General features: G+C 40.3%; 2 protein-coding genes across 2 annotated transcripts in view; both read left to right on the top strand.

Annotated features, from left to right (window-relative positions):
* The window catches only part of MED19 (mediator complex subunit 19), a 751866-nt gene that overhangs the window by 613619 nt on the left and 119497 nt on the right, over positions 1-18750 (top strand). The window lies entirely within an intron of this gene.
* Positions 1-18750, top strand: part of UBE2L6 (ubiquitin conjugating enzyme E2 L6) — a 622645-nt gene that overhangs the window by 321099 nt on the left and 282796 nt on the right. The window lies entirely within an intron of this gene.

An 18750-nucleotide genomic window follows, 5' to 3' on the forward strand; every position in this document is an offset into this window, starting at 1 on the left:
ACATCCATCAACAGGGGAAAGATCAAATAAATTTAGTGTGGCCATGTAACAGAATACTATGCACAGGGACTGATATGGGCAGATGTTCAAATCATACTGTTGAGTTGCAGAACAATACACACAGAATCATTATTTATTTAAAGAAGGAAGGCAAAAGGAGGGAGGGAGGGATGGAGGCAGAGAGGAAGGAAGAAAGGGAGGGAAGGAGGAAAGAAAGAAGAGAGAAAGGGAAGAAGGGAACTGTGCATGTAAAAGTATCTTTATGCCTATAAATATATAGGAGGAGTTTTGAATGAAACTCTTAACAGCAAATATTTTTCTGTGAAAAGTAAAACTGGAAGTGGAGATGCAGAGGGAAAGGGAAGGCGTGGATGCTTTATGTACTTCTATGTTGTTTGAATTTCCTATTCCTTAAAAAAAGTAACTAAATAGGATAGAAAACGCACTGATATCAGGAAGAATTGAGTTAAAAATTCAGCTCTGCCACTTACTGGGTGACCCTGTACAACTCTGTCCTCTGCCTCAGTTTCATTGTCGCTACAGTAGAGATTGGCATCCACCTCCTAGAATGTTGTGTCATTAAATGAGATAAGATATGAGAAGGCTTCTATCGGTCTCTGGCACAGAGTTGGTACTCACTGACATTTTTAAAGACCTTGGCTGGGCACAGTGCTTCATTCCTGTGATCCCAGAACTTTGGGAGGCAGAGGTGGAAGGTTCACTTGAGCCAAGGAGTTCAAGACCAGCCTGGGCAACATAGTGAAACCTATTTCTACAAAAAATTAAATAAAAAAAAAAATTAGCTGGGCATGGTAGCTCCCACCTGTGGTCCCGATACTCAGAAGACTGAGGCAGAAAGATTGCTTGGGCCCATGAGGTTGAGGCAGCAGTGAGACCTGATTGCACCACTGCTCTCCAGCCTGGGTGACACAGCAAGACCCTCTCTCAAAAAATGTAAAAAATAAATAAAAATAATTTTTAAGACCTTCATATATCAGTGAATTGCCTTGCCAGTTTAGATTCCTCTCTGCCATGTATAAATAGCTTTTCCAACACATTATTAGACAATAGCATTGAAAACGTTTTAGCTAATTTGGTAAGCCCAAAAAGTGGAAATACTTAATTGTTTTTATTTGCACTTATTTTATTACTGGAAAGAGTAAACAATTTTCTATATATTTATTTGTTCTATAGCTGTGTTTATTAATTATCTGTTCAAGTCTTCTGGCTATATATATGTATATATATGATATATGTATATGTATATATCAGCTTTTCATATAATGAACACATTTAATGATTTGTCATATCTGCTGAAAATATTTTGCCATTTTTTGAATATCTCATTTTATTTTATGTAGGTAACTTTTAATGCCTGTGTACTCTATATTTTCCTTCTTGATTTACTCAATCACTTAGAAGTTTGTAAGTTACAAAAATGAAAATACAAGCCACAGACTGAAAGAAAATATTTGCAAAACACTTATCTGATAGGCCAGGTGCTGTGGCTCATGCCCATAATCCTAGCACTTTGAGAAGCTGAGGCAGAACGATCACTGAAGCCCAGGAATTCAAGACCAGCCTGGGCAACATAGTGAGACTATAGTCCCAGCTACTCAGGAGGCTGAGACAAGAGGATCCCTCAAGCCCAGGAAGTCGAGGCTGCACAGACTGGGTGACAGAGTGAGACCCTGTTGGAAAATAGCCAGCCGCGGTGGCTCACGCCTGTAATCCCAGCACTTTCAGAGGCCAAGGCGGCAAATCACCAGAGGTCAGGAGTTTGAGACCAGCCTGGAAAACAAGTTGAAACCCCATCTCTACTACAAATACAAAAGTTAGCTGGTCATGGTGGCACATACCTGTAATCCCAGCTACTCAGGAGTCTGAGGTATGAGAATCACTTGAACCCAGGTGGCAGAGGTCGCAGTGAGCCGAGATCATGCCACTGCACTCCAGCCTGGGCCACAAAGCGAGACTCTGTTCCAAAAAAAAAAAAAAAATCCACTTATCTAATAAAGGATTGGTATCCAAAATATATAAACTCTTAATAGAAAAAAAATGTAAAAGGGGCAAAAGATCTGAACACTTTACCGAAGAAGATATAAAGATTATAGGTATGCAGATGAAAAGATGCTCACCACCATACATAATTAGGAAACTGCAAATCAAGGCCATGGTGAGAGAGAAAACAACAGGAACGAGATACAAATACACACCTATTAGAAAGACTGAAATCTAAAACACAAACATTTACACCAAGTGCTGGAGAGGATGGGGAACAGCAGGAACTCTCCCTCACTGCTGGAGGAAAAGGCAATTTCAGTTTACAATGCTAAGCACAGACTTACCACATGACTCAGCAATTGTGCTCTGTACCAGTCTGTTCTCACACTGCTATAAAGAAATACCTGAAACTGGGTAATTTGTAAAGAAAAGAGGTTTAATTGTCTCATGGTTCTGCAGGCTGTACAGGCTTCTGCTTCTGGGAGGCCTAGGACAACTTAGAATCATGGCAGAAGGCAAAGGGGAAGCTGGCACATCTTACATGGCTGGAGCAGAAGAAACACAGTGAAGGAGGAGGTGCTACACACTTTTAAACAACCAGATCTCATGAGAACTCACTCATTTTCATGAGAACAGCAAGGGAGAAATCTAACCCCATGATCCAATCACCTCCCACTAAGCCCCTCCTCCAACACTGGGGATTACAATTCGACATGAGATTTGGGTGGGGACACAAATCCATACCATATCATGCTCCTTGGTATTTACTCAAATTAACTGAAAACTTATATCCTCACAAAAACCTGCACATGAATGTTTACAGCAGTTTTATTCATAATTGCTAAAATTTGGAAGCACCCAAGATGTTTTTGGTTTTGTTTATCCAGGTAAATGGATACAGCCACACAATGGAATATTATTGAGCAAGAAGAAGAAATGAGCTATCAAACCATAACATGACAGGAAAGAGCTTTAAATGCTATTTCTAAGTAAAAGAACCCAATCTGAAAAGGCTACATACTCTAACTTTTCTGAATAATAATTTAGTACTGTATATCAACAGTCTTAAAAATGTTCATAATTTCTGACCCAGCAATTCCTCTTCTAAGGAAAAAATCCAGAAGAAAAAGATTTAGGTACAAAGATGTTTATTACAGCAAGTTTATAATACTATACATAGGTATTACACTTAAGTATCCAACAACTGAGCAAAAGTTAAATAATGGTATATTCATTTAATTAAATATCAAAGTCATAAAAAAAATGACTTTGAAGAATTGGAAAATGTTATAAAACAATGTTAGGCAAAGAAAAGCAGGTAACTGTTGTATATATTGTATAATCTCTATTATTATTATTATTTTTAAAAATAGAAAAACACTAGATGGAAGGACAGCAGAATGTTAATAATGGTTGCCTCTGGATGGCAGGAACTAGGATTACAATTGACTTAGCCTCTACTTTAAAAAAAAAAAAAAAAAAACTTGCTGTACTTTCTTATTTATTTACTTAAAGATGGCGTCTCACTCTGTCACCCTGGCTGTGCAGTGGTGTGATCATGGTTCACTGCAGGTTCAACCTCCTGGGTTCAAGGGATCCTCCTGCCTCACTCTGCCAAGTATCTGGGAGTACAGGTACACATGACCACACCCAACTAATTTATTTTTCTTTAGAGACAGAGGTCTCACTGTGTTGCCTAGGCTGGTCTTGAACTCCTAGGCTCAAGTAATCCTCCCACCTTGGCCTCCCAAAGTGCTGAGGTAACAGACATGAGCCACTGTGCCTGGCCCTTTCTGAACTCTCTAAATTATTTTCAATTATTACATTTTAAAAATTGTTTACAGCTAGTAAAAATAATATATTAAAAGTTACTCAATATGACCTTCTCTGTTCTGTCATCAGTTTGCTGTTTGTTTTTGAGACAGAGTCTCACTCACTCTGTCACTCAAGTTGGAATGCAGTGACGCAATCTTGGCTCACTGCAGCCTTCGCCTCCTGAGCCATTCTTTTGCCTCAGCCTCCTGAGTAGCTGGGAATACAGACATGCACCACCACACCTAGCTAATTTTTGTATTTTTAGTAGAGATGGTGTTTCACCATGTTGGCCAGGCTGGTCTCAAACTCCTACCCTCAAGTAATCCGCTCACCTTGGCCTCCTAAAGTGCTGGAATTATAGGTGTGAGCCACTGCGCCCAGCCCTGTTATCAGTTCTGTACCTCAAAGAAGTACCTCGACCTGCTGGGATGTAAGCTTAACTCTGCAAACCTTTTTACTGTATCCTACCTAGAGGCACTTACAAGGCACTCTAACTCTGGACCGCTGGCTACTACACAGGAATAATATACCTGGATGCAAACATGCAGAAGCACAAGACATCTTGCATGGTGGAAAGCCACACCTCCAGAAGAGGGAAAGTTCCAGTCTGAATTGGGGGAAGATGAGAACAGAAATAATTGATAGGAGACGGACAGAAAGAAGGAGGGAAGTGCGGCTCTCTGGGACATGACTTGGCTTTCTGAATTCAGAACTATACCTGAAAATGAAGGAGACCTGGGTCCACTGTCAGACTGTAGTGCTTCTCCGTGAAAGGCCTTCACTTTAGCCCTAGAGGAAGGTAGTTGCTCTCTTTAGATAACGACCAGGACTCCAGAGTTTGAACCCCTGTAGCAGGAGTTAAGTGGCGGGAGCGGAAGATGAGATAGACTGTGAAGATAAGCTGAGTCTTTAGAGCAGAACTTCTCAAATCTTAGTGAACTTTAGAATTATACCAGGGAGATTGTTCAAATTGGTGATACTAGCACCAGAAATTCTAAGGTAGGACAAGAAATACCGCATTTTTTAAAAACCAACCAAACAAGCAGCAATAAAGGAATCCTGTATTTTTATCAAGAAACTCTGCCGTCAAATCTTCCTGATGCATTTAAATTGCAGCAACTTTAAAATTCTAGAGACTCTCAAATTGTAGGCAAATATTATGTGTGTGTATTTTTCTGGAGCAGGTCCATAACAATCATTAGATTCTCAAGGAGTTCCATAATTCAAGAAGGCTAAGATCTTAATGAGCACAAAAAGTAAGAACTAAAGAGGCTTCACGCAAGCATCAAGTCAAAGGGGCAAAGGCAAGGTTAAGAAGCATGCATCCCGTCCACTAGGACATTGTACAGTGAAAGTCAGAGGGATAGAGATGCATAAAGATGTACCTAAATGATTTTCACCAAGTCTGGAATTTTTTTTAATTTTTAGACAAGATCTAAATGTTCTTATTTTTATTTTTAGACAAGATCTCACTTTGTCACCCAGGCTGGAGTGCAGTGGCATGATCATAGCTCACTGCAGCCTCAACCTCCCATGTTCAAATGATCCTCCTCCCTCAGCCTCCTGAGTAGCTGGGATTACAGGCACGTAACCCCACGCCCAGCTAATTTTTGGGTTTCTTGTAGAGATGGGGCCTCACTATGTTGCCCAGGGTGGTCTCAAACTCCTGGGAGCTTCCCACCTCAGCTTCCCAAAGTTTTAGGATTACAGGTGTGAGCCACTGCACCTAGCAGAGTCTGGAATGTTAATAGTTCATTTTTATCAACCGTAAGCAGCTTGATGCATGAGTATGTGTCCATGTGTTTTAAAAGCACAGGGCTCAGTGAGACATTACATCTGAGGGAGACTACTAGGAGGGAAAGTCAGTGGATTTGCCTAGTCAGACAGACTCTAAGATTTCACAGAAAAGGGAAGAAGAGATGGCTAACTGTTGGGGTCTTACAGACTGGAGTTTAAGCCGCTATAAGAAGGTAGAGCACTGTCAAGTAGATGTGGTGGTGTATACTGAAAGCAGCTATAGTTGAGACAAGGGCAACAACAATACAAGTGGTCACTGTGAGCCCAAACCACTGGCATTACTCCCTGCCTCACCATATTATCAGTTATGGTGCACAGGAGGACAGACCGGAGACTCTGATCAAGGAAGATGCTGAGACAGTTGTAAGGCAGACATGAGCTCTCCGTGTGCTCTGCCAAGAGCCAGATAGAAGAGAAAGGAGCAGGGTTCCAGCCTATTCCCCAGTAGGTACTAAGGACAGGTTTTGTTTTTACAAGGAGTGAGCATATTTCCAAACCCTCTTCGTTGTCTTCCCTAGATGTATGGCCTGGGAAATGATAACTACAAATAATGTCTTAAAAGGTTTACCTCTTGGCACCAAATCTTCATTGGCTAAATTCCTCTCAAAACAAATGGCTTTATTCATTTGCCATATTAAAATAGCCTCCCAGCTGATTTCCCTGCCTCCAGTCTTCTGCGCTATGGCTCAAGTGACGGTCTTTAAAATATTCAACTGTTCTCTCAATGGCTATAGAGAAATTTTTTGAAGCCTCAGAATCCCGTTTTTAAATAAAATATTACCTGAAAGCCCGATTTAATAAAAGTTAGAAGTAAAGCTGTTCTTGTTAAAATGTCCTGTTATCCCCTCTGTTCAGCTCCTGTCCCCTATCCTTGTTCCAGAGGCTCCACCTCAGAACGCTAGGTCTCCAGGATGGTGTGAAACTCATTTGTCTGCCTGAAAAGAACTTTATAGCCCAACCACCCCTGCCACTGCCACTCCCTTCATAACCCCATATCCCGCTACCCCGTATGTACCTGTGACTCAGCCACATGGAGCTAATAGATCCCAAATATACCATTTAAAAAAATTATTACAGGGAATTCTAATTTTAAATTTTAAATAATATACAGAAAAATCAAATAGAATGAACCTTGGTGTACCCATACCTCAGCTTGAATTACCCATAGCCAATTGTGTCACTTGTAGCCCCATCTACTCTTCCCCCATACTTAGAAGCAAATTTCCTCATCATAACATTTTGTCCATTAAAATTTCAGTACATTGCTCAAATTTACAATGAATTAATCATAACCCATGAAACCACCGTCACATCTAAAAATAATAATCCCTGAGTAACATCAAATACCCAGTGTTCGAATTTCCAATTGTCTCATAAAATGTCCTCTTTATGTTAGGATCCGAATAAGACCCATGCATTGAGACGGATATTTTTTCTTTTAATTTATAGGTCTGTCTCCATTTTTTCTTTTCCTTACAATTGATTTATTAAAGACATTGGGTCATTTGTAATTCCTCCCATTTTGCGAATTACATCCTCATAGTATAGTTTAACACTGCCCCCATCTTCTGTGTTTCCTATAAAATAGTATTTGGATCTACAAGTTTGATCAGACTCAGGCTTGATCAGACTCAGGCTTGATACTTTTTTAAACTACTTCATAGGTGATAGTGATCTCTTTTTGTGATGTTAGCAGCTGTTGATGCTCAATACCTAAGATCCCTTTATTAGGGATTGCAAAAAGATAATATTCTGTTTCAATCACACCTTCAATTATGAGCTGAAATGTTTCTATAAAGAGAAACTTCCCCTTGCCTATGTGGACACCTAATGAGCCACATTCTTTTTATATTTCTGTACTCTTGCACATTATTCTATCTGAGTTGAATGACTTCACACCACTGGAATCTTAATTATCCTTCAAACCAACCAAAATGTCATCTCAGTGAAGCCTTGCCCTCCTTCCTGGCAGAAGTCAACCCTCTTCTAAATGTTAAAGAGAAATCATTATAATAATGCTTACCTCATTAATGAATTTACTGCCTTCATCCCTGGGATCAGAGCTCCTCAAAGACAGGAATAGCCTTAGGCCCTAGCATCTATATGAAGTAGTCTCCCATCGCTAGCAACATCATAATGGTTGTAGTATCATAACACAATGGATTACTCATGTATTTGTGGTGATACTGGTGTAAACAAACCTACTGCACATACAATTATGTATCATACATAACACTTGATAATAATAAATTATTATTAGTTTATGTATTTACTATATTTGATCATTATTTTAGAGTATATTCCTCCTACTTATTAAAAAAAGTTTAACTATGCCAGGCAGGGTGGCTCATGCTTGAAATGCCAGCACTTTGGGAGGCCAAGGCAGGAGGATTGCTTGAGCCCAGGAGTTCAAGACCAGCCTGAGCCTGGGCAACATGGTGAGACTCCATCTCTACAAAAAAAGATACAAAACTTAGCCGGGCATGGTGGCATGCACCTGTAGTCCAGCTCTACTCAGGAGGTTGAGATGGGAAGATCACCTGAGCCTGAGGAGTTCAAGGCTGCGGTGAGCCAAAATCGTGCCACTGCACTCCAGCCTAGGCAAGAGAACAAGACACTGTCTCAAAAATTTAAAAAGGTTAAGTGTAAACTAGCCCCAGGCAGGTCCTTCAGCAGAAGAAAGCATTATTACCATAGATGACAGCTCCGTGCACATTATTGCCCCTGAAGACCTAATAAGACACAATATGGAGGTGAAAGACAGTGATGATCCTGACCCCACGTAAGCCTAAGCTAACGCGTGCTGTGTGCTTGTGTCTTAGTTTTGGCTTTTGTGTGTGATTGATTCATTTTGAGAGACAGGGTCTTATTCTGTCATCCAGGCTGGAGTGCAGTGGCTCACTGTAACCTGGAACTCCTGGACTCAAGGGATCCTCCTGCCTCAGCCTCCCAAGAAGCTAGGACTACAGGAGTGCATCATTGCTCCCAGCTAATTTTTTTGGTTTTTTGTAGAGACGGGGTTTGCTATGTTTCCCAAGCTTGTCTTGAACTCCTGGTCTCAAGCTATCCTGCCAAAGAGCTGGAATTATGTCTTAGTTTTTAACAACAACGAGAAAAAATGTTTAAAGTAAAAGAACAAAATTTAAATAGAAAATAGCTTATAGAATAAGGATATGGAGAAAGAAAATATTTTGTACAGCTGTCCAATGTGTTTGCTTAGGCTGCTATTACAAAAAAGTCAAAAGTTTTTTTTAATTTTTAAAGTTTATGAAGAAAAGCTATAGCAAGCTAAGGTTAATTTATTACTGAAGAAAAATAGTTTATAAATTTAGTGTAGCCTAAGCGTACAGTAACGTTGTAGGTCTTCACATGCACTCACCACTCACTCACTGACTCACCCAGAGCAACTTTCAGTCCTCAAGCTTCATTCACGTAAGTACTCTATGCAGGTATACCAGTTGTTTCATCTTTTATACCATATTTTTACTGCATCTTATCTATGTTTAGACATGCAAATACCATATTACAATTGCCTACAGTATTCATTATTACTATAATAATGGTACACACATGCTGTACAGGTTTGTAGCCTAGGAGTAACGGGCTATACCACATGGCCCAGGAGTGTAGTAAATGGTATCATCTAGATTTGCATAAGGATACTCTATGATGTTCCCACAACAATGAAATTGCCTAACAATGCATTTCTTAGAACATATCCTTGCCATTAAGTGATGAGTGACAGTACTGATGGGGTCAGAGTTTCACTTTTTAAGTCAGTTTCGTATAAATAACACTATGGAATGCAGGTTACAAAGCAACTGGCAATGAAGTACCATCACTAGAATACAAGTTACCAGAATTCAAGACACTCTACAGGAAGTAAAGGTGAAGTCAGAGCTGAGATACCAACTGTCCACAGTCAGACATTAGAGAGGCCCACAAAGGAGAGTTTTGGACCTGACTTCTCCAAACTACAGAGAAGACATGAGAGTCAGGCTGAGCCAGGGTCCTTCCTGGGAATTCCATCAGAAACAAATTAGAAGCAGGCTGTAGCCTTCAAACGGCTGGCTAGGACTCAAAGCCAACTGCATTCCACCGCCTTCCTCTGCACTCATTTCACACAGTGTCAGGACTGTAGGTTTTGGGATGGCAGGCAGAGCAATCCCTATCTTCAGATAAAACGTAGATTTAAAAAGCCAAAAATCCTCTGTGTTATGTTCCGAAGGAAGGCAGGGACAGGATACTTAGCATCTCTGCCCAGGGGCACAAAGCAGTAGGAAGCATATTTCCAAATCCTCTGAGAAAGTGAGATAGAGGTTGATAAAGCTGAATTGTCCAGAGAGGGGGCGAAACGGCCACACTGTCTGCTAATCCTAACCATAGGATCATGGGCTCTGGACTGAGGTTCTATACTGGGAAAAATGTCTCCTAGGTGGGCTATGAGACTTCCATGTTGGCCACAAAAAGGTGGCCCAGAAGCAGGAAGATACCAGGTCTAAAATGGCACAGACTTACAATGGTAAACTAGGCAATCATGAGGAAAACAAGGAAGACTAATATGCACTATGGTAGAAAGATGTCCATGACATGCTTTATGGGAAAAAAACAAAATTGCAGAATATGTACATCATAACTTCCATTAAATTTTTGTGGTCGGGCACTAACTAAACTTTTCTTTTCCAACATATCCTTCTACTTGCCACTGTTTCCTGTCTCAATCAGGAAATATGTCGCTGATATCACCCACATATCAGAAAATCATTCTTTATGTTTTTTTTTTTTTTTAGATGGGGTCTCACTCTTTCACCCAGGCTGGAGTGTAGTGGCATGATCTTGGCTCACTGTAACCTCTGCCTCCCAGGCTTAAGCCATCCTCCCACCTCAGCCTCCCGAGTAACTGGGACCAGAAGCCCTGTGCCACCACACCCAGCTAATTTTTTGTATTTTTAGTAGAGACAGGGTTCCACCATGTTTCCCAGGCTGGAGGAACTCATTCTCAACTCTTCTCCTCACCCTATGTTCCACCAATTCTACCTTCTAAAGCAATCTATGTTAGTAGTGAAAAAAAATAAAAAGAAAAACCCACAGCATTTCTAATCAAACAAATCTGATCAAAAACAAAAAAATGTTTAACCTTTGTCACTGAGTGTAGCCTAAGGCAAGTTACTTAACTGCTGTAAAATGGGGATAATCACAGAGTTGTAGTAATTAAACAAGAATAATGCATATGGCTGGGCGCGGTGGCTCATGCCTGTAATCCTAGCACTTTGGGAGGCTGAGGAGGGCAGATCACCTGAGGTCAGGAGTTCGACACCAGCCTGGCCAACATGCTAAAACCCCATTTCTACTAAAAATACAAAAATTAGGCAGATGTGGTGGTACACGCCTGTAATCCCAGATACTTGGGAGGCTAAGGCAGGAATTGTTTGAATCTGGGAGGTGGGGGTTGCAGTGAGCCAAGATCACAGTCACTGCACTCCAGCCTGGGTGACAGAGCAAGACTCCATCTCAAAAAAAAAAAAAAGGAAAAAAATGCATGTGAAGCCGAGCACAAAGGTTAGCCCCAAAATACTTGCTATTATTATATATATTCAGGTCGTTCTCCTATGTATAGGGTTCGTGTGATTAAATGTTAATATATTCAAAGTACTTAGAAAGTTTTACACAGCACTAAATATTAGCTATTTACATTACTGAACTGGAAATATTATTTTCTTTCTGTACTGTGACCTAGTCTAAGCCACCATTATCCCTTGCCTAGAATCTTGCAGCTTCCTCTGATCATCCAGTCTTTTCCTCTCCACACTCTTCTCTATAGCTAGCGATCTAATGACTTCACTGCCTAAAATCCTTTGCCCTTGGAGTAATTTACCAAATGTTCCTTGAGGACATGTGCTCACTACATGTCTATCACCAGTATAGGGCCTAGTATACAACAAAGTACTTAATAAATGTATATAGCTTTTTATTCATTCTTTCATTCAATTAAATCCCTTCATGTCGCTCATGAGTTCTCATGCCCAAAGAATACTCCTTTATCTCTTGAGGTTTCAGACACCCAGAAAAACCTTGATATCTTGTGAGGAAGTCTTTTCTCATCTTGGTTCAGAAAAGTCTATGTGCTGTCACAAGCACTACCAGAATAAACAGATGCTTCCACGTGGGAATGCCACATAGTAATCTCTAAGCCTTTAACATTCACTTTTGCAAGAATCATTCCTAACACTTAAGCACCTAGAACAGAGCCTGGACAAAAGAGGTCTAAGTACCCACTGAAAGACTAAGGCTATCTTTTCCTAATCTAGGGTGTGGACATGTATACCACTTGCTTGTTATTTCGAGTTCCTCTTGAATCCCTGAAGTAGTTGGACATAATAACTCAGCAATCACATAACTAATTATATGCATATATATGTAAAAGTATCTGGTGATAAATACAATAGTAATAATACACTATGTGCCAGGTACTGTTTTAAGTCCAATTACATTCATTATCTCATTACATCTTCATAATATGTAGATATTATTCTTCCCATGATGAAGGGTACCAAACGCTTTAGAAATCTGCTCAAGGTCACACAGCTAAGTAGCACAGCAAGGACTTGAACTCAAACAATTTGGTTCCAGAGCCTGAATTTTGTGCTGAGTAGTTTAATATAAATGATCATTCTAAATCATCTCAAAAATCTGAGCTAGATTTCAGAATCACTAACCTCAGTAAAAAGAAATAAAAAGCCAGGCATGGTGGCTCACACCTGTAATTCCAGCACTTTGGGAGGCCAAGATGAGCAGATCACCTGAGGTCAGGAGTTTGAGACCAGCCTGGCCAATATGGTGAAACCCCATCTCCACTAAAAGAATACAAAAATAAGTGAGGCGTGGTGGCGGACACCTGTAATCCCAGCTACTTGGGAGGCTGAGGCAGGAGAATCGCTTGAACCCAGGAGGTGGAGGTTGCAGTGAGCAGAGATCACACCAATGCACTCCAGCCTGGGTGACAGAGTGAGACTCCGTCTCAAAAAAATAATAAGAAATAAAAAGATTAAAGCAAAAGGCCTTTGAATAAGACAGAAGATAGCACATCTTGATCCCATATATAATCTAAGCTTGTATCACTAGTACAGACATGCTTTAAGTGTACCATAAGGGACAGAGAAATGTCTGTTGCAAATGTATGACGTTGTAATGTACCACCAATTCAAAATTGAATCAATGTCCCTGAGTAAGCCCTTCTTAGTGCCCAGGAAATGATGACCCAGAGATGAGCTTGAATAGCCTAATGCTTCCCCATGACCTCTCCTACTCTAAAGCCAGTGGTACCTAAAAATGATACATCTTCATGTCAAAGGGTAGCCTCCAGCTTTAGTCTAGCCCTACTCTGAGTCAAACCCTTTTAGGATATGGGGAGGCTACTCAGACAAATAAGACTTTGCAATTTCATCAGCAAGGTATGAAAGCTTTTGTACTGACTCTGTCTTTAAGCCAGGCTGACCAACTCACATAGCAGCCAATTTTTAACTTTGCTTTTATAGAAATTGTCTTGGAGCTATTTCCCTTGTCCCTATTCTTGTTCTTCACTCTGCTCTTTGCTGCACACATCTACTTCACTTGCCACATGCTATACCCCAGTGCTGTGATATGAAGGTGGGTGCTTCACCACCACCACCTACCACCACTGCCCTGCAGGCTCAGCTTGTTCCATCAGATGCAGCACCGGTACTAACCTTGCCCACACTCCTTTTGCTTTCTTCTCTATTTGTTTGGAGGTTATATGTCCTGTGTTCATTCTTTAGTGGTTATTCCAGCTAATATGTATTAGGTTGGTGCAAAAGTCATTGCAGTTTTTGCCATTTCAATGCAATTACTTCTGTACCAATCTATTTAGTTTTTCAAGTCTTATCAGTATCTTTACTTTCCTCCTGAAGAACCTGAAAATTAGTGTTGTAATTGCTCCCTCGACTTTATATGCTATTGTCCTGCATTTCAATTCTAGTCTGTATTTCTCTCCCATAAATTACACATTCCTCTTACAGTGAAGGCTTTGGCAATCTTGTTCAGTGTTCCTTCTTGCTTCTGATTCTCCATCTGAGATCATTTTCCTTCCACCTCAAGGACATCCTTTTATGAGTGGAAACTCTGCTTTTGTCTGAAAATGTTTTTATTAGCTCTTTTTAAAAAAAGTGTCACTGGGGGTAAGCTTCCATAAGAAGTTCCTTTTTTTCTTAACATGATGAAGATAAATTTCACTGTTTCCTGGCTTTCGTTGTTGACACAGAAGTCACCATCTGGCTGGTTTTCTACAGGTAGTCTGTATTTTCTCTCTAGATGCCCAAAATCTTTTCTTAGGTTTTCTGCATCTCACCCTGATGTACTAGATAAGTTGGTTTATCTTGCTTGAGATTCACTGGGCTCCCTAAGTCTGAGGTTTGGTGCCTTTCATCAAACCCTAAAAAATTTCTCTTTGAATATTGCCTCCTCCTATTATCTCCTGATGTTCCAAATAATGTATGTTAGATCTTATTCCATTGTCATCTCAACCTCTTGCCTATTTTCCATTCTGTCTTTATCTGCAGTGCATTCTGTATAATTTCTTATCTTCCAGTTCACAAATCCTCCTTCCATTTGTCTAATCTATTTAATCCATCCATTAACTTATTACCTCAAATTTGTATTTTTCACTTCTAATTCAAAAAGGCTTTTTTTCCACTAATTCAAAAAGTTCATTAATCATTATTTCATTACAATCTGTGCAACAATGCCAACATCTGAAGTATTTAAAAGATCAGCTTCTGTGTCTGTCTCCATATTCACTCATTGTGCCTTACTTCTTTGTTCAGTTTATAATTTTTGGGCAAGAGCACTCATTTGCCTTGAAAGTATATCTATGGGAATTGTTCTGGGGCCTTAGAGGAATTGCATTTGCTTCTGGAAATCACCTGGAAGCATAAACAACTTTAAATTCCATAAATCACTTTAAATTCCCCAGTTAAGCTTTTTGGACCACACAGATAGCCTAAGTTTGGACTGAAAGCCCATAGAAGGCCATTTGTGGTTATGAATTGTCAGGGCAGATACTCTATACCTTCCATGTGGCACTAAGGTTGAGACAAATGAGTTCCTTGCTGCACCATTCTATGGAGTGTTTATTTCTTGTTCACCTTTACACTGAGGGTGTCTAGCTTTACAAGGGAACCTACTAGATTTCTCATTTCCTGTTGCCCATACTTTGTGTAATCACTAAAATAGAAGGTTATGGTCTGCTGAATTTGGCAAAAATTCTGAGGAAAAGCTGGCTTTGGCAGTTACTTCCTAGGATTCCAACTTTTGCTTCATTTTGAAGAGCTGTAGGCTCCTTCCTTTCGTGCCTGCTCAGCAACATGTTTAAAAGTATTTTTTATAAATATATTTACCCAGTATCTTGGTTGCTTCAGCTGAAAGGACTTTTCAGAATATCTAATCCAGCATACTGCCAAAAACAGAGCCCTGAATTAGTTCCAAATATGCACACCAACGCACTCCCCCTGCCCCGATTCTGCCAACAGCATGAACTGTTTAAGACCAAAGATGCCTTTAAGATGGAAGGAAAAAAAGAATTGAGGTGAGCTGGGCATGGTGGCTCACGCCTGTATCACTGCACTTTGGGAGGCCGAGGCAAGCAAACCACCTGAGATTGGGAGTTTGAGACCAACCTGACCAACAAGGAGAAACCCCGTCTCTACTACAAATACAAAATTAGCCGGGCGTGGTGGTGCATGCCTATAATCCTAGCTACTCCAGAGGCTAAGGCAAAAGAATCACTTGAACCTGGGAGGCGGAGGTTGCAGTGAGCCGAGATCGCGCCATGGCACTCCAGCCTGGGCAACAAGAGTGAAACTTCACCTCAAAAAAAAAAAAAAAGAATTGAGGTGAAGATAAAAGTGGGTAACTGACTGGAACATCACCACGGATATCTCATATTTCTTTTTCCTCAGGCACAAATGTCTTATGGCACTGTCCATTAACACTAGAGATACTAGGGGAAAAGACAGCAGGGTAGTAATACTTTTGCGTCCTCAATAAAAATGGAATAACCTGTCCTTTTTCAACAATAAAGATAAGAGAAGTTTATGGAGATAAGTATAGCACTTTTTCTCAGGTAAAAAAAAAAAATTTTAAGCTAGTTGCCACATGCTTATAGCTCCTACAATTATAACAAGTGTAAAGTTCTCAGTCCATTCATGGATAGCTAGCTCTATCCATGGTCATTTTACACTGCATAAAAGGATAAAAATATGTCAGGTTAAAATGATTAGACCAATCATTCTATCTTACCTCCTCCAACTTTCTCTTCATCCATGTCTGTCTCTAAATCCTGGACGGATCAGTTGAACTAATGCGTTAAGTGACACAGGCAACAGAACAGTCTTAAAGCTGTGTGAAAAAAAAAAATTGTTCCTAGCAATTATCTTGTTTCTTTTTTGAGCTTTCCTGAGGTAGCTCTCTCTGGAAGCTACCAGAGTGATTTAAGTTTACAGATGTGGTCTCCTTGGCTTTAGCCAACGGGGTTACTTGTTCCCCAGTTGAGGTACCCTTTGTAGTTAGAAGTAACACTTAAGTCAAAGTCGGCAATTCCAGGGGATTCTCTGTGACCTAGACGACCCCGTATTAAGGGCTAGCTTCCTGCCTCAGCAACCTGAGCATTACCTACATATGATTTTCAGGATGAGAATCTTCTCCTACCCAGATACCACACACCAACCTATCACCATTATCTCAAACTCTATTCAAAGTAATGCATTCCTTTGACATAAAGTTTCCTCTATGAATGCTCTCTTAAAATGGTGATCACCACATCATATTGTCTACATTCACCATACTAGTATTACTGTCAGTGGAGTTGAAGACAGTAATCCTGGGTTCCACTTTGAGGCTGTAACCTTAAGCAAGTCACTAGATCAGTCCCTTAAGTCACAGTTAACTGACCACGCACATCAGAATAACCTGGATGGGCCAGGCGTGGTGGCTCACGCCTGTAATCCCAGCACTTTGGGAGGCCAAAGTGGGTGGATCACCGGAGGTCAGGAGTTCAAGACCAGCCTGGCCAACATGGTGAAACCCCGTCTCTACTAAAAATACAAATATTAGCTGGGCATGGTGGTGGGCACCTGTAGTCCCAGCTAATCAAGAGGCCAAGGCAGGAGAATTACTTTAACCTGGGAGGCAGAGGTTGCACCAAGCTGAGATCGCGCCATTGCACTCCAGCCTGGGTGACAAGAGCGAAATTCCGTCCCCCCAACCCAAAAAAAGAGGATAACCTGGATGACTTACCATGAGTTTAGATTCCTGAATCCCACCTACTGAATCAATTTTTGGAAATGGAACATGGGACTCTGCATTTTCAACAAGCATACAGGGAATTCTTATGTAAGTTGCTCAGGTCTATAGGGCTAGGTCTAGTCAATTCCATCTATGAAAATATTAAGAACCTTTGCTTCAGAAATAAAAATAGACAAAATGAGAAAAAATGATATGAAAAGACTGGTCCTTAGTTCTTCCTGGGTGAGGTGTTTCCAGTTTGTAGCAAAGAATATTAGTTCAGCAAGAAAAACAAGTGGCCGGCCATGCGCAGTGGCTCACGCTTGTAATGCCAGCACTTTGGGAGGCCAAGACGGCACTTTGGGAGGCCAGCCTGGCCAACATGGTGAAATCCCGTCTCTACTAAAAATACAAAATTAGCCAGGTGTGGTGGTACGCACCTGTAATCCTAGCTACTCGGGAGGCTGAGGCAGGAGAATCGCTTGAACCCAGGAGGCAGAGGTTGCAGTGAACCGAGATTGCACCACTGCACTCCAGCCTGGGTGACAGAGCACGACTCTGTCTTTAAAAAAAAAAAAAAAAAAAAAGTGGCCAAGTGAAGTCCCAGCTTTGACCTCTGTCACAAAGTACATCAGTATCAAGAAACTTGTGAGATAGGGCCTTTACACAATGTTCTGTGTAACATTTCACTGTATTTAGATACGGCACAGAGAGAAGTGTTTTTAAGATCATAGATCTTGTCTACGGCCATACCACCCTGAACGCACACAATCTCATCTGATCATAGATCTTAGCTATACATGATTCTCATGGATTGCAATCTATGAGAAAAGATCCATCTGTTTCACTCTCTAAACCTAACCTTGACACAACGCTTAGCATATAGGAGATGCTTGGCAAATATTTATTGAATGAAATAAAACAAATGGACCAATCCAGGAGGAAGAGAGATGAGTAGGGTTTGTATATCTAGCTCAATGCAGTGAATAAGAACAGGGAAATAAAGTGTTGCTGACCAAGTAGCCAGGTTTTTCTACATAGATAAAAATCACCTCAAGCAGGGCTATCAAAACTCTTTGGAAAGTAAACTCTAAACAGCTTTTTGGCTTTGTACTTCCATCCTCTAGTCTAACACTACAATTGTTAGATACAAATCAAGCTTTAAAAGGTAGATTTCCTGGTCTCACTAGCCCATGAAAGTTTTCATACCCAAGTCCTAGTTCAATAAAACAAGACAGGACCATCATCAGAAGCAGCTATATAATTTTAATCTAAAGATTTGGGCATACAGAAAGCATTTCACATAAATTCTCTTTAGTCTTTAATTATATGACAGGACATAACGACCTCAGAAAAATAAGTCTCTTCCCATAGATCTTAACCCTTGGTCTCTGCAGCAAAGACAGTTCCTGGTAATCCAGGTAATACGGTCTGTAAAATATTAATAAATAAGCCTGTCTACTGACTTCTGACTAAAGGACTGCATATAGCCTGAGAAGCAACATTATGGCCCAGTGGTCAGTACTTATATACATGGGCCTTTTGATCCTACATTTTCCTATTAGGTAGTTGGGATTGGTAGTTTCTAATCTTCTAGTCCTAAGTGTTATATTTAAAGAGGGCTACATATTACAGTGGACCTTATTCAATGTTAGTTTTGTCAAATGTTGCAAAAGAATCCCAGTAATTAAAGTCATTAATTCTTTATGCTTCAGTTTCCTATCTCTTAAGTTAGCAATAAGCTCCCATGTTCAACGTCAGCCACATTCAATTTTTAAGAATCTTCAGAAGAAAAAAATGTTTCACATATAGTTAACAAGAATGTTGCTTAATAAG

This window comes from Macaca thibetana, chromosome 14 (assembly GCF_024542745.1).
Source record: "Macaca thibetana thibetana isolate TM-01 chromosome 14, ASM2454274v1, whole genome shotgun sequence".
Taxonomy (NCBI): domain Eukaryota; kingdom Metazoa; phylum Chordata; class Mammalia; order Primates; family Cercopithecidae; genus Macaca; species Macaca thibetana.